Here is a 12,435-nt window from a genome sequence, read left to right on the forward strand (position 1 = left end):
ATTTGAGCCAATTCCATTCAGGTAACCACAAAGTTAGTTTCTCCCAAATGTTTCTAAATCCCCAGGAAGCGTCATCTTGAGCCACTCTATGTAGGATCTAGTTTGGTTTTTTTTTCCCAAATATTTTTGAGATCAGTCAATTTCAGCCCATTTGATCTACATACATACAGCAACTAGCATTAATTACAGTGCAGGCTCCTCCTTGTGTGAGAAAAATCTCAAATAATTTTCTTCAGACAGGACCTTCTGTGAAGCTATTTTATTCGCGATTGCAGTGGTGGGCATCCTGCCAATTAGGAGCACATTATAGTAAACAAATCATAACCTTTTATTCCCTATTCCCCGACGCCTTATCACCTCCCCTGTTTCCTCATTGGCTGAGTACTACAGGTTCACAAGCTACTCGATGCTCCTCTATGCCATACATGTACAATTTTTCTTTTGTTCAACCCTTTAATTTCTCCCTTTTCCCTTTTTTTCACCTTTCTTATGTTTTGAGAACCTGTGATCTTTGTTTTACTGTTCACACACTACTCATCCTGTTTTTCTCAAGCTTTCACCTTATTTCGGAACAGTGAGGCCTTCTACTGTCCACTTATCTACTTAGCATTTCTCCTTATCATGACTACACAACTACCTTGGAATACAGAAAATTAGTTCTCTACTACAAAAACACAACTTAGTTTCCCACACTTGTGAGGTTAGTAATAAAAGCAATACCATTCAATTCTGGAATATTATTTTTTGCAAACTTATCTCCTTTTTCTTGCATCCAGACTGTCACTTTCTAGTTCTTCAATTATGGATGAGATATTTAAAATAGCTTTTTCTAATTAACTCACCCCTAACCAAGGTAAAAAAAACACTTTGGAAAACTGTTAAATGCTAGAGGATTTTACTAGAGAACACACTGCACCAAGCCACCCTGACCTAGGCCCCTGAATGCCACCTGCAGCAGTGGCTCCATCCCAGCTCTCTGCAGCCGGTCAAGGGCATTTGGGGAGGGTGGCCGTGCCCATGGGGGCAGAGGCCACATGGGGACTGGGGTGTGGAGAGAGTCCCCCTGTCCTGCTCCACGTACAGCCACAGAGCTACCGACTGTGGGTTGTGTCCCACGCTGCTCCTTCCTGCTTTGTCTCTTCAGATGTCCCTTCTGCAGGCTCGATCCCTCTTGTGTGTCCCCAAGCAGAGGCTCACCGCATTCCTCACAGCATTTATCACTAGCAGACAGGGGATACCTTATTCAGTGCTCTGTGCAAGTCTTGAGCATCAGTCTCAGTAGTTTTGTTCATTTTGCCCAGCAGGTTTGAGCAGATTTCTGTGATATCCAGGGACTCCATCAGGGATCTGGAGATCTCTGCATGTTAGGGATGTAGGGCCGGATCCCGTTGAATTTGAAGAAAAAATCCTGCAAGGATCGGTTGCGGGAACTGGGGTTATTTAGCCTACAAAAAAGAGGGATGAGGAGAGAAAGTGGGGCCAGCTGGGGACACCAGAGAGCTTGGTGCTCACCATCAATGAAGCTAATTCAGAGAAGTTACTGCTCCCCCAGGCATCAGGGACATCCCATGAGGGCACACTGCACCACCTCTCACCCTTTGTGCCCTTTTCCACATGCTCTCAGAAACAAGACGGAGCTTTTGGCTCCCAGTTTTGTAAGCAGGCGCTGTATACATCAGCAAAGGAGCTGCCACTCTGCACTGGCATTTCTGCAGCTCTTCCAGGCAAGAAGCTTTGCTCTGAGCAGGAATGAAGGGAGGCAGGGAGCAGTGCCACCAAGAATCAGCTTCTCATGGAGAGCTCTGCTTTGCCGGAGTTTCATACTCTTTTGGTGCTTTCCCACCTGCCCTCACTCACCCAGGGCCTCCATCCCTGCTGCTGCCACCTCCTCCTCCACCAGCTCCAGCCCCAGACTGCGCCCGGCCCTTCTTCTTGGGCAGCCTGGCCAAGAGCTCTGAGAGGAGGACCCCCGGCAGCCATTGTGTGAAAATGAGGGCTGCCCAGGGGCCATTTTGTGGCGTGGAGTGGCCACCCTGGCAGCCATTTTGGGAGGTGCCATGGCTGCCTTGGTGGCCATCTTGTCCTGGCTGAGGGGAGGACAGCCAGCATGGCTGGAGCTGGAAGGGGGCTCTGCTGTGGGTGCTGCCGTGGCTGCTCCTCCTGTGGGGCTGAGCTCTCTTCTGCCTGACCCGGGGCTTTTCCTCAGCACTGGGCAGTGCCCAGAGTGCAGACAGGGTTTTGGGGGGGTCACCCCGGCCAGCGTCCCCCCCCCACTCCTAACCCACCTCCTCCCCTGCCCCCAGCCTTCGCCATTCCCCACTTTTTCCGTTACTGCTCAATACCTGCCCGGGGGGGTTGCCTTTTTGTAAATACGCTTGCCGAGAAGTGCCACCAGCGTCACAGACAGGTTCTGCTGTGTCCTGTGGAGGAGCCAATGGACCTGTCTGGAACGGGCTGTGCATAGCGCGGGGCAGCCCCAGCCTCTCCTAGCAGATGCTCCACACACCCCTGACACCCAACCCTGGACATTTACACCCAATACAGCAATGAAATAGGCTGTGAAGTTCCCAGGGATCAACAGGCTGGTCATCGTCACCATGATCCCTGGGAAGCTGATGGAGCAGTTATACCTGGAGAGCATTTCCAGTCACATGAAGGACAAGAAAATCATCAGCAGTAGTCAAAGTGGACTTCCTCAGTTTGTCTTCCCTACTGCACTACGGACCCCAGCCAGGCCCCTGGACACCCCATTGGGGTGTTTGTGGCTGTGGGGAGGAGAATGGGGATCATGAAACCTGAGAGAAAGGAGAGGGAGCAAGTCAGGACAACTTGCGTCAAGGGTTTCTCAAATAAACCTCCCGGCCACACTAATAGGTTGTCGTTGTATCTTTTATTGCTGCCTCTTCCTACACCATGATCGACACGGTGTGGGAGAGCACACTGATGTCAAGCGGCATCTGTGGCTCCCCTGCCATAGGGCCAGCAAGTCCCAGTGTCTCCTCTTTCCAAAGCTAGCCAGTCGCTTTTGGGGAGTTTGTCCACACTCTGCTCTTAATCTGTCCCCAGGAGTGCCGCAGACACTGCACCAAGCCTCTTCCTGCCCTAGGAGGAAAGGGCCAGCCTGGTCCCGGGGCTGAGGGCAGAGAGGGGTGCTAGGAATGGGGGCAGCCAGTGCGCTGTGTGGGAAGGGCTACAGTGGTCCTCAGAGGACAGAGGGGAGATCTCGTGGGAAGGGCTACAGTGGTCCTCAGAGGACTGAGGGGAGATCTCGTTGCGGCCTACTGCTTCCTCATGACAGGCAGCAGAGGGGCAGGCACTGGTCTTTTCTGTCTGGTGAGCAGTGATAGGCCCCATGGGAAAAGCATGAAGCTGCATCAGGGGAGATTCAGGTTGGCTCTTACAAAAAGGTTCTTCACCACCAGGGCGGTTGGGCATTGAAACAGGCTCCCCAGGAAGGTGGCCATGGGCCAAACCCTGCCAGAGTTCAAGAAGCGTTCACACAACGCTTGCAGAAATACGGTTTGATTGGGGGCGGGGGGCTGTGTGGAGCCAAGTGTTGGACTTGATAATACTTGTGGGTCCCTTCCAACTCAAGAGTTTCTGTGACAGATTCTGTGGATGTCAGCAGAGAGCGCCTGCTCTACTGCTAAGGGGCAGCTGCTCGGGCAGGGGGACATAGGTGTGGGGCTCCCCACCCAGGAGCTCCCAGAGGGGGATGCTCCCCACAGGAGAGGGCTCTACTTACCCTGCTAGCAGGCTGTTTGCAGACACCTCCACATCATGCCAGGATCGTGAAGAAACTGTTGGGGTAGAAATACGACTGAGAATGAGCCAGGGCTGCCACTGTGGGGACCCGGGCGGCAGTGGCATCTCACGGCCAGAAGCCGCTGCAGAGCCTGGCGCAGCTCTGGGATGGGGCTGCTCACCTCTCCGCTCCTTCCTCCTGCCTTTCAAGCTCATCTTCTTCCCAGAGGTGTCCTACACCAGAAAGCAAGCCTGGCTCAGTGGGGAGTGTCCCCTCTTGGTCAGGATGGTCCCTGCTCAGGAAGCAAGGGCCTGGGAAGGGTAATGGGGTCACAGGGACAGGGCCCAGCCCAGTGCTGGGTGGAGGTGACTTTGAGGCCGTGGAGAAGGGGCCTCGCTGTCTGAGCAATGGCCTCTCTTCACTGCTGCCTCCTAAATAGACCCTCTGCAGAGCGCCCCAGGGATGGGCCCAGCCCTGGGCTCATCCCTGCTGTGCCCGAGGAGAGTTCGGGGTGATACCAAACCTGGCTCCTACCGTGGCCTTGGTGTTGTGTATCCTGGCTATAAGGCTGGTCAGAACAGGTAGGACCAGAAAGTAAGGGGTGCGTGGCACCCCAAGGACATAGAGGCCCCAAATGCTCAGGCCCAGTTTTGTGAGTAGAGGGCCCGTGATTTTTGTTTTTCCTGATTTCGTACTGCTCATCCTGTTTTTCTTAGCTATCCTCCTTATTTTGGGACAGGGGGATCTTCCTTTTATGTGCTTAACAGACTCCCCACTGCTATGCTGCACAATCACTTTTGAATATGCAAGGTTAGTGCAATATTCCACTGCAAAAACACCTTCTATTGCAAAAACACAACTTTGTTTCTCACAATTCCCTCCTCTTCTTTTCTTACTCCTATTGTTGTTTTTGCTCCTCTTCACATACCCCACTCTTGAGTTTTTCCAACATTAAGGCGCAATATTCTTCTTCAGATGTCACGGGGGATGACAGATATACAATGCCATTAGTATTATAATACTAACAAATAGTTATTTGAGCCAATTCCATTCAGGTAACCACGATGTTAGTTTCTCCCAAATGTTTCTAAATCCCCAGGAAGTGTCATCTTGAGCCACTCTATGTAGGATCTTGGGTTTTTTTTGTTTTTTTCCCCAAATATTTTTGAGACCAGTCAAATTCGGCCCATTTGATCTACATACATACAGCAACTAGCCTTAATTACAGTGCACGCTCCTCCTTGTGAGGTTAGTAATAAATCTAATATCATTCAGTTCTGGAGTACTATTTTTGCAAACTTATTACCTCCTTTTGTAGTGCCTTGACTGCATCCAGAGTGTTATTTTCCAGTTCTTCAATTATAGCTGAGATATTTACAATACCTTTTTCCAATTCATTCACCCCTAACCAAGGTAAAAACCACCTTGCAAAACTGTGAAATGCCCTGTTTCTTTTTACTAGAGGATTATCTGGAGCCCTCTTAATTCTGCGTGTGGTCTCAAGGGGCTTTGGCTTTTCAATTCTGCCTGTGGGTCTTCAATATTAGTTACATTTGGAATTATTGCCCCCAGGGTGCAAGCTCCCTTCTATCCTAGGGGCAACACCTTCCTGGCTTTACGGCCACGTAGCCAGTACCACCACTTGCCATTCGGGACAGGCCATTCGGTTACGGGATTCTCATGTTTACCTGGTGTGCATTATGTATACCTGCCGTTTGAGATCAATGAGCTCTTCCACACCACAACTATGGTGCAGGGAGCACCAGCAATAAAAGGGTTTCTCAAGTAAAACTCCCGGCCACACCAAGGCGTTCTCGTATCTTTTATTGCTGCTTCTCCCTACACCAAGATCGACATGGTGTGGGAGAGCGCAGTCATCTCAAGTGACGTCAGCTGGTCCCCTGCCGTGGGGCCAGCACGTCCCAAATTCTTTCCTTTCTGAAGCCGGATGGTCGTTCTTCGAGTGTTTCTCCACGCTCTGTTCTTAATCCGTCCCCAGGAGCGCCGCAGACACTGCACCAAGCCACACTGACCTAGGCCCATGTATATCACCTGTGGCAGTGGCTCCATCCCAGCTCTCTGCAGCCGGTCAAGCGCATCTGGGGAAGGTGGCTGTGCCCACGGGGGCAGAGGCCACATGGGATCTGGGGTGTGGAGAGAGTCCCCCTGTCCTGCTCCATGCAGAGCCACAGATCTAGCGACTGTGGAGTGTGTCCCACGCTGATTTGCTTTAGGATCCCTTTCTTCCTTCCTGCTTGGTCTCTTCTGCAGGCTCGATCCCTCTTGTGTGTTCCTAGGCAGAGGCTCACCGCATTCCTCACAGCATTCCTCACAGCATTCTTCGTTACCAGTAGTTTTGGGTAGCTCCATGATTTTCTTCCATTCGTGTACCACCTTCCCAAAGACAGCCAGTTCAAAGCCTAGCCCCACCTTCAGCTTCATCTCCTCCTCATACACCAGGATGTCCAGGGAGTGGATGAAGATGGTCAGCGTGGGCACGGCATGGGTTGCTGCAGTCTTGCTGTGGTGCGGACAGCTGCTAGTGAGGCACCGACGGCACTTCAGGCAGACGGGGAATACCTTATTCAGTACTCTGCGCAAGTCTTGGGCGTCAGTCTCTTTAATTTCGTTCATTTTGCCCAGCAGGTCCAGGCAGATTTCTCTGGTGTCCAGGGACTCCATCAGGGATCTGGAGATCTCTTGCATGTCCATGACAGAGGGCCGGATCCTATTGAATTCTGAGCCTGTGGACACACAAGTTCTTCCTTCATGGCCAGCTGCTGTCTCCCATGGCAAACGTGTTGCAGAGGCAGCTACACTTTGGATGTTGCTTCTACTCTGTCCTTTTCCTTGTGGTCTCAACAGGCTGGGGGGGAGCTGTTGGACAGGAAAGACCCAGGGCCATCCTTTAGGCTTCTCCTCACAGAACAAGCGGGTGATCTCCCAGCACCCTGCAGCCAGCCCTGCCAGCTCTGCGATGGTCTGGGAGACGTAAACTGTTGGGGACATGGGGCAAGCTCCGTGCACAGTGTGGGGCTGGGCCTCTTCCTGCCCTAGGAGGAAAGGGCCAGCCTGGTCCCGGCGCTGAGGGCAGAGAGGGGTGCTACGAATGGGGGCAGCCAGTGCGCTGTGTGGGAAGGGCTACAGTGGTCCTCAGAGGACAGAGGGGAGATCTCGTGGGAAGGGCTACAGTGGTCCTCAGAGGACTGAGGGGAGATCTCGTGGGAAGGGCTACAGTGGTCCTCAGAGGACTGAGGGGAGATCTCGTTGCGGCCTACTGCTTCCTCATGACAGGCAGCAGAGGGGCAGGCACTGGTCTTTTCTGTCTGGTGAGCAGTGATAGGCCCCATGGGAAAAGCATGAAGCTGCATCAGGGGAGATTCAGGTTGGCTCTTACAAAAAGGTTCTTCACCACCAGGGCGGTTGGGCATTGAAACAGGCTCCCCAGGAAGGTGGCCATGGGCCAAACCCTGCCAGAGTTCAAGAAGCGTTCACACAACGCTTGCAGAAATACGGTTTGATTGGGGGCGGGGGGCTGTGTGGAGCCAAGTGTTGGACTTGATAATACTTGTGGGTCCCTTCCAACTCAAGAGTTTCTGTGACAGATTCTGTGGATGTCAGCAGAGAGCGCCTGCTCTACTGCTAAGGGGCAGCTGCTCGGGCAGGGGGACATAGGTGTGGGGCTCCCCACCCAGGAGCTCCCAGAGGGGGATGCTCCCCACAGGAGAGGGCTCTACTTACCCTGCTAGCAGGCTGTTTGCAGACACCTCCACATCATGCCAGGATCGTGAAGAAACTGTTGGGGTAGAAATACGACTGAGAATGAGCCAGGGCTGCCACTGTGGGGACCCGGGCGGCAGTGGCATCTCACGGCCAGAAGCCGCTGCAGAGCCTGGCGCAGCTCTGGGATGGGGCTGCTCACCTCTCCGCTCCTTCCTCCTGCCTTTCAAGCTCATCTTCTTCCCAGAGGTGTCCTACACCAGAAAGCAAGCCTGGCTCAGTGGGGAGTGTCCCCTCTTGGTCAGGATGGTCCCTGCTCAGGAAGCAAGGGCCTGGGAAGGGTAATGGGGTCACAGGGACAGGGCCCAGCCCAGTGCTGGGTGGAGGTGACTTTGAGGCCGTGGAGAAGGGGCCTCGCTGTCTGAGCAATGGCCTCTCTTCACTGCTGCCTCCTAAATAGACCCTCTGCAGAGCGCCCCAGGGATGGGCCCAGCCCTGGGCTCATCCCTGCTGTGCCCGAGGAGAGTTCGGGGTGATACCAAACCTGGCTCCTACCGTGGCCTTGGTGTTGTGTATCCTGGCTATAAGGCCGGTCAGAACAGGTAGGACCAGAAAGTAAGGGGTGCGTGGCACCCCAAGGACATAGAGGCCCCAAATGCTCAGGCCCAGTTTCGTGAGTAGAGGGCCCGTGATTTTTGTTTTTCCTGATTTCGTACTGCTCATCCTGTTTTTCTTAGCTATCCTCCTTATTTTGGGACAGGGGGATCTTCCTTTTATGTGCTTAACATACTCCCCACTGCTATGCTGCACAATCACTTTTGAATATGCAAGGTTAGTGGAATATTCCACTGCAAAAACACCTTCTATTGCAAAAACACAACTTTGTTCCTCACAATTCCCTCCTCTTCTTTTCTTACTCCTATTGTTGTTTTTGCACCTCTTCACATACCCCACTCTTGAGTTTTTCCAACATTAAGGCGCAATATTCTTTTTCAGATGTCACGGGGGATGACAGATATACAATGCCATTAGTATTATAATACTAACAAATAGTTATTTGAGCCAATTCCATTCAGTTAACCACGATGTTAGTTTCTCCCAAATGTTTCTAAATCCCCAGGAAGTGTCATCTTGAGCCACTCTATGTAGGATCTTGGGTTTTTTTTGTTTTTTCCCCAAATATTTTTGAGATCAGTCAAATTCGGCCCATTTGATCTACATACATACAGCAACTAGCATTAATTACAGTGCACGCTCCTCCTTGTGTGAGAGATTTCTCAAATAATTTTCTTCAGACAGGACCTTCTGTGAAGTTATTTTATTCGCGATTGCAGTGGTGGGCGTCCGGCCAATTAGGAGCACATTATAGTAAACAAATCATAACCTTTTATTCCCTATTCCCTGACGCCTGATCACCTCCCCTGTTTCCTCATTGGCTGAGTACTACAGGTTCACAAGCTACTCGACGCTCCTCTATGCCATATATGTACAATTTTTCTTTTGTTCAACCCTTTAATTTCTCCCTTTTCCCTTTTTTTCACCTTTCTTATGTTTTGAGAACCTGTGATCTTTGTTTTACTGTTCACACACTACTCATCCTGTTTTTCTCAAGCTTCCACCTTATTTAGAAACAGTAAGGCCTTCTACTGTCCACTTATCTACTTAGCATTTCTCCTTATCATGTCTACACAACTACCTTGGAATACAGAAAATTAGTTCTCTACTGCAAAAACACAACTTAGTTTCCTACACTTGTGAGGTTAGTAATAAAAGCAATACCATTCAATTCTGGAATATTATTTTTTGCAAACTTATCTCCTTTTTCTTGCAACCAGAGTGTTACTTTCTAGTTCTTCAATTATAGATGAGATATTTAAAATAGCTTTTTCTAATTCACTCACCCCTAACCAAGGTAAAAAAAAAAAACACTTTGGAAAACTGTTAAATGCTAGAGGATTTTACTAGAGAACACACTGCACCAAGCCACCCTGACCTAGTCCCCTGTATGCCACCTGCAGCAGTGGCTCCATCCCAGCTCTCTGCAGCCGGTCAAGGGCATTTGGGGAGGGTGGCCGTGCCCATGGGGGCAGAGGCCACGTGGGGACTGGGGTGTGGAGAGAGTTCCCCTGTCCTGCTCCACGTACAGCCACAGAGCTAGTGACTGTGGAGTGTGTCCCACGCTGCTCCTTCCTGCTTGGTCTCTTCAGATGTCCCTTCTGCAGGCTCGATCCCTCTTGTGTGTCCCCAAGCAGAGGCTCACTGCATTCCTCGCAGCACTTTTCACTAGCAGACAGGGGATACCTTGTTCAGGGCCCTGCACAAGTTTTAAGCACCAGTCTCAGTAGTAGTTTTGTTCATTTTGCCCAGCAGTTCCAGGCAGATTTTTTGGGGTATCCAGGGACTCCATCAGGGATCTGGAGATCTCCTGCACGTTAGGGATGGAGGGCCGGATCCTGCTGCATTCTGAGTTGTGGCCCCAGAAGTTCTTCCTTGATGGCCATCTGATTTCTCCTGGGGCAAGTGTTCCTGCTGAGGCAGCTACCCTTTGGATGTTGCTTCTGCACCGTCCTTTTCCTTGTGGGCTCAACCAGCTGAGAGGGGAGCTCTTGGACACAGCATGGGTTGCTGCAGTCTTGCTGTGGTGAGGACAGCTGCTAGTGAGACACCAACGGCACTTCAGGCAGATGGGGAATACCTTATTCAGTGCTCTGCGCAAGTCTTGGGCGTCAGTCTCTTTAATTTCGTTCATTTTGCCCAGCAGGTCCTGGCAGATTTCTCTGGTGTCCAGGGACTCCATCAGGGATCTGGAGATCTCTTGCATGTTTGGGACAGAGGGCTGGATCCTGCTGAATTCTGCGCTTGTGGCCCCAAAAGTTCTTCCTTCATGGCCAGCTGATTTCTCCTGTGGCAGGTGTCTTGCTGAGGCAGCTACACTTCGGACGTGACTTCTACTTTGTTTTGTGGAGTGGCCCAAAGGCTGCAGGAATGATACCTGTGTATATACTGAAGAACGAGAAGATTGTCAGTGGCTAATGAGGATGTGTTGGATAGTGTGGGACCTGAGCCTGATGCTGAGGATATGGAATAAGGGATGGAGATTGTACAGGATTTATACAGTCAGCTAGCGGTGAGGATTGCTTTTTGCATCACATCTTTGTTTTGTTTCTTTTCTCTTTTCCCTTGTATCCAAATTAAACTCTCTGTACTTCAGCCCATGAGTTTTTTTAATTTTTCCCTTCCGATTCTCTCCCCCATCCTGCTGGAGGGGGTGAGCGAGAAGCTGGGTGGGGCTCAGCTGCCCACCGGGGTTAGCCTGGAGCAGGAAAATTGCAGTAGAGGAATGATTTTTTTCAGGACAAGTGCTCGGCCACGCTCAGACCCTGAGCAAAGCAGCTGCCAGGGGCATGCAGCCCCTCCTGGCACTGGCACTGGGGTCCTCCACAGAGGATATGGACTGTGCCCCCGCTGAGCATGAGGATCCCATCCCTGCTCCCACCCTCGGAGGCTGTTCCTGACTCGCCTGCACAGCGAATGGCTCCTGCAGGAGGATTTCCTTGCAGCCAGAGCAGGTGCTGCCTGAGTCAAGCTGTGCTGGCACTGCGCCTGCCTCCAGCCTGCAGACGCCCTGCCTGGCCCGTCCCAGACGTGTGCCACAGACCAGGCTCTGCTTTCAGCATCAGAGGGATGTTAGCAGGGGGGCAGCAGGCATGAAAAGGGCAGCAACAAACACGGTGATGGATGGGCAAGTTCAGCAGTTCACTGCAGATCAGTGCATCTCCGGCACACACACATCAGCTGCATCCCCCGGGACATGACACAGGAGGCACAGGGCTCTTGGGCGAGCACTTGGTCTTGTTTATTGGCACAATGTCAGGCAGCTAGCAGAGCAGTCTGTCCTTCACCAGAAAGGAGGCTGCGGGCTTTTCTTTCTGCCTCCCCAGAGCTGCAAACAGCTCTGCACAGCGCAGGACAATGCTTCGACCTCTCCCATCCTCGTATGTCAATCCCCCATGGTGGGAACCGCTCAGCGCTGCCCGCTGTGTTCCTGGAGATGATAAATGACCCCCAGGCATACAAGCACTTGGCCCCGCTGGCCTGGACCCACCCCAGCAAGTCCAAAGGTGGGTGGACATGCCAGATGGCCAGCTCCTGTGCCATGCGTGGCCAAACCAGACTTCCCGCAGCTCGCAGCCTGCACCACCAGCACACAGAGCCCTGCAAAATGCTATTGTTATTAACAATCCCTTAAGTATATTACACCTACCGCAACAATCCTCTTAGAGGAAGCCATCAAGACAGATGATAAAGAACAAGGTGTCACTTATGTACACCTAGGCTTTAGCGCGGATGGAAAGAGCACGGCCCAGGGTGCGGGAAGAGGCCGCAGGGCTCCTGGGCTCTGCTCAAGGCTTTGCCCCCAGCCTGCACCCAGGAGGGCTCCATCCCCTGAGCCCTGGGCTCTGCCGGCACCCCGTGTCCCACCTGCTGCTCTGGCTCAGCCTGCGGAGCAAAGCCTGGTCCCAGGGCTCCTGCAAACCCCAGGATTTCCCCCGGGGGGATCACACCAGCCGCATGCATGGTTCGGGTGAGTGACAAACACAGTGGGAAGCGCAGGGGCCGAGCATTGACAGCCTGGCCAAAGCTGAGCTCCCTCACTGTGCTCGGCAGCCTGGGTCGGTGCCGTGCCCCGAGGATTTCAGCAGCTCTGGGAGCTCTGCGGTGGGGCAGAGCCCGTGCCGGCTGCGGTGTCCCACCCTGCACCTCTCAGCCCGTCTGCTGTGTCCTCTAGGAGCTTCTGGAGGAGAAGGGCTGCTTTCTGCCCTGTGACGTTTACCCGGGGACCCCTCGGCCCCAGCCAAAGCTGCCACCAGCCCATTTCTCTCTGTTTAGCCTAAGTGGGCGTGCTGGGGGAATCGCAGAGCAGTGATTCAGACCTCAACGTCCAGCTCATCTTTGGTGCAATTTGGTGG

The sequence above is a fragment of the Anser cygnoides genome, chromosome 3 (genome assembly GCF_040182565.1).
Source record: "Anser cygnoides isolate HZ-2024a breed goose chromosome 3, Taihu_goose_T2T_genome, whole genome shotgun sequence".
Taxonomy (NCBI): Eukaryota; Metazoa; Chordata; class Aves; order Anseriformes; family Anatidae; genus Anser; species Anser cygnoides.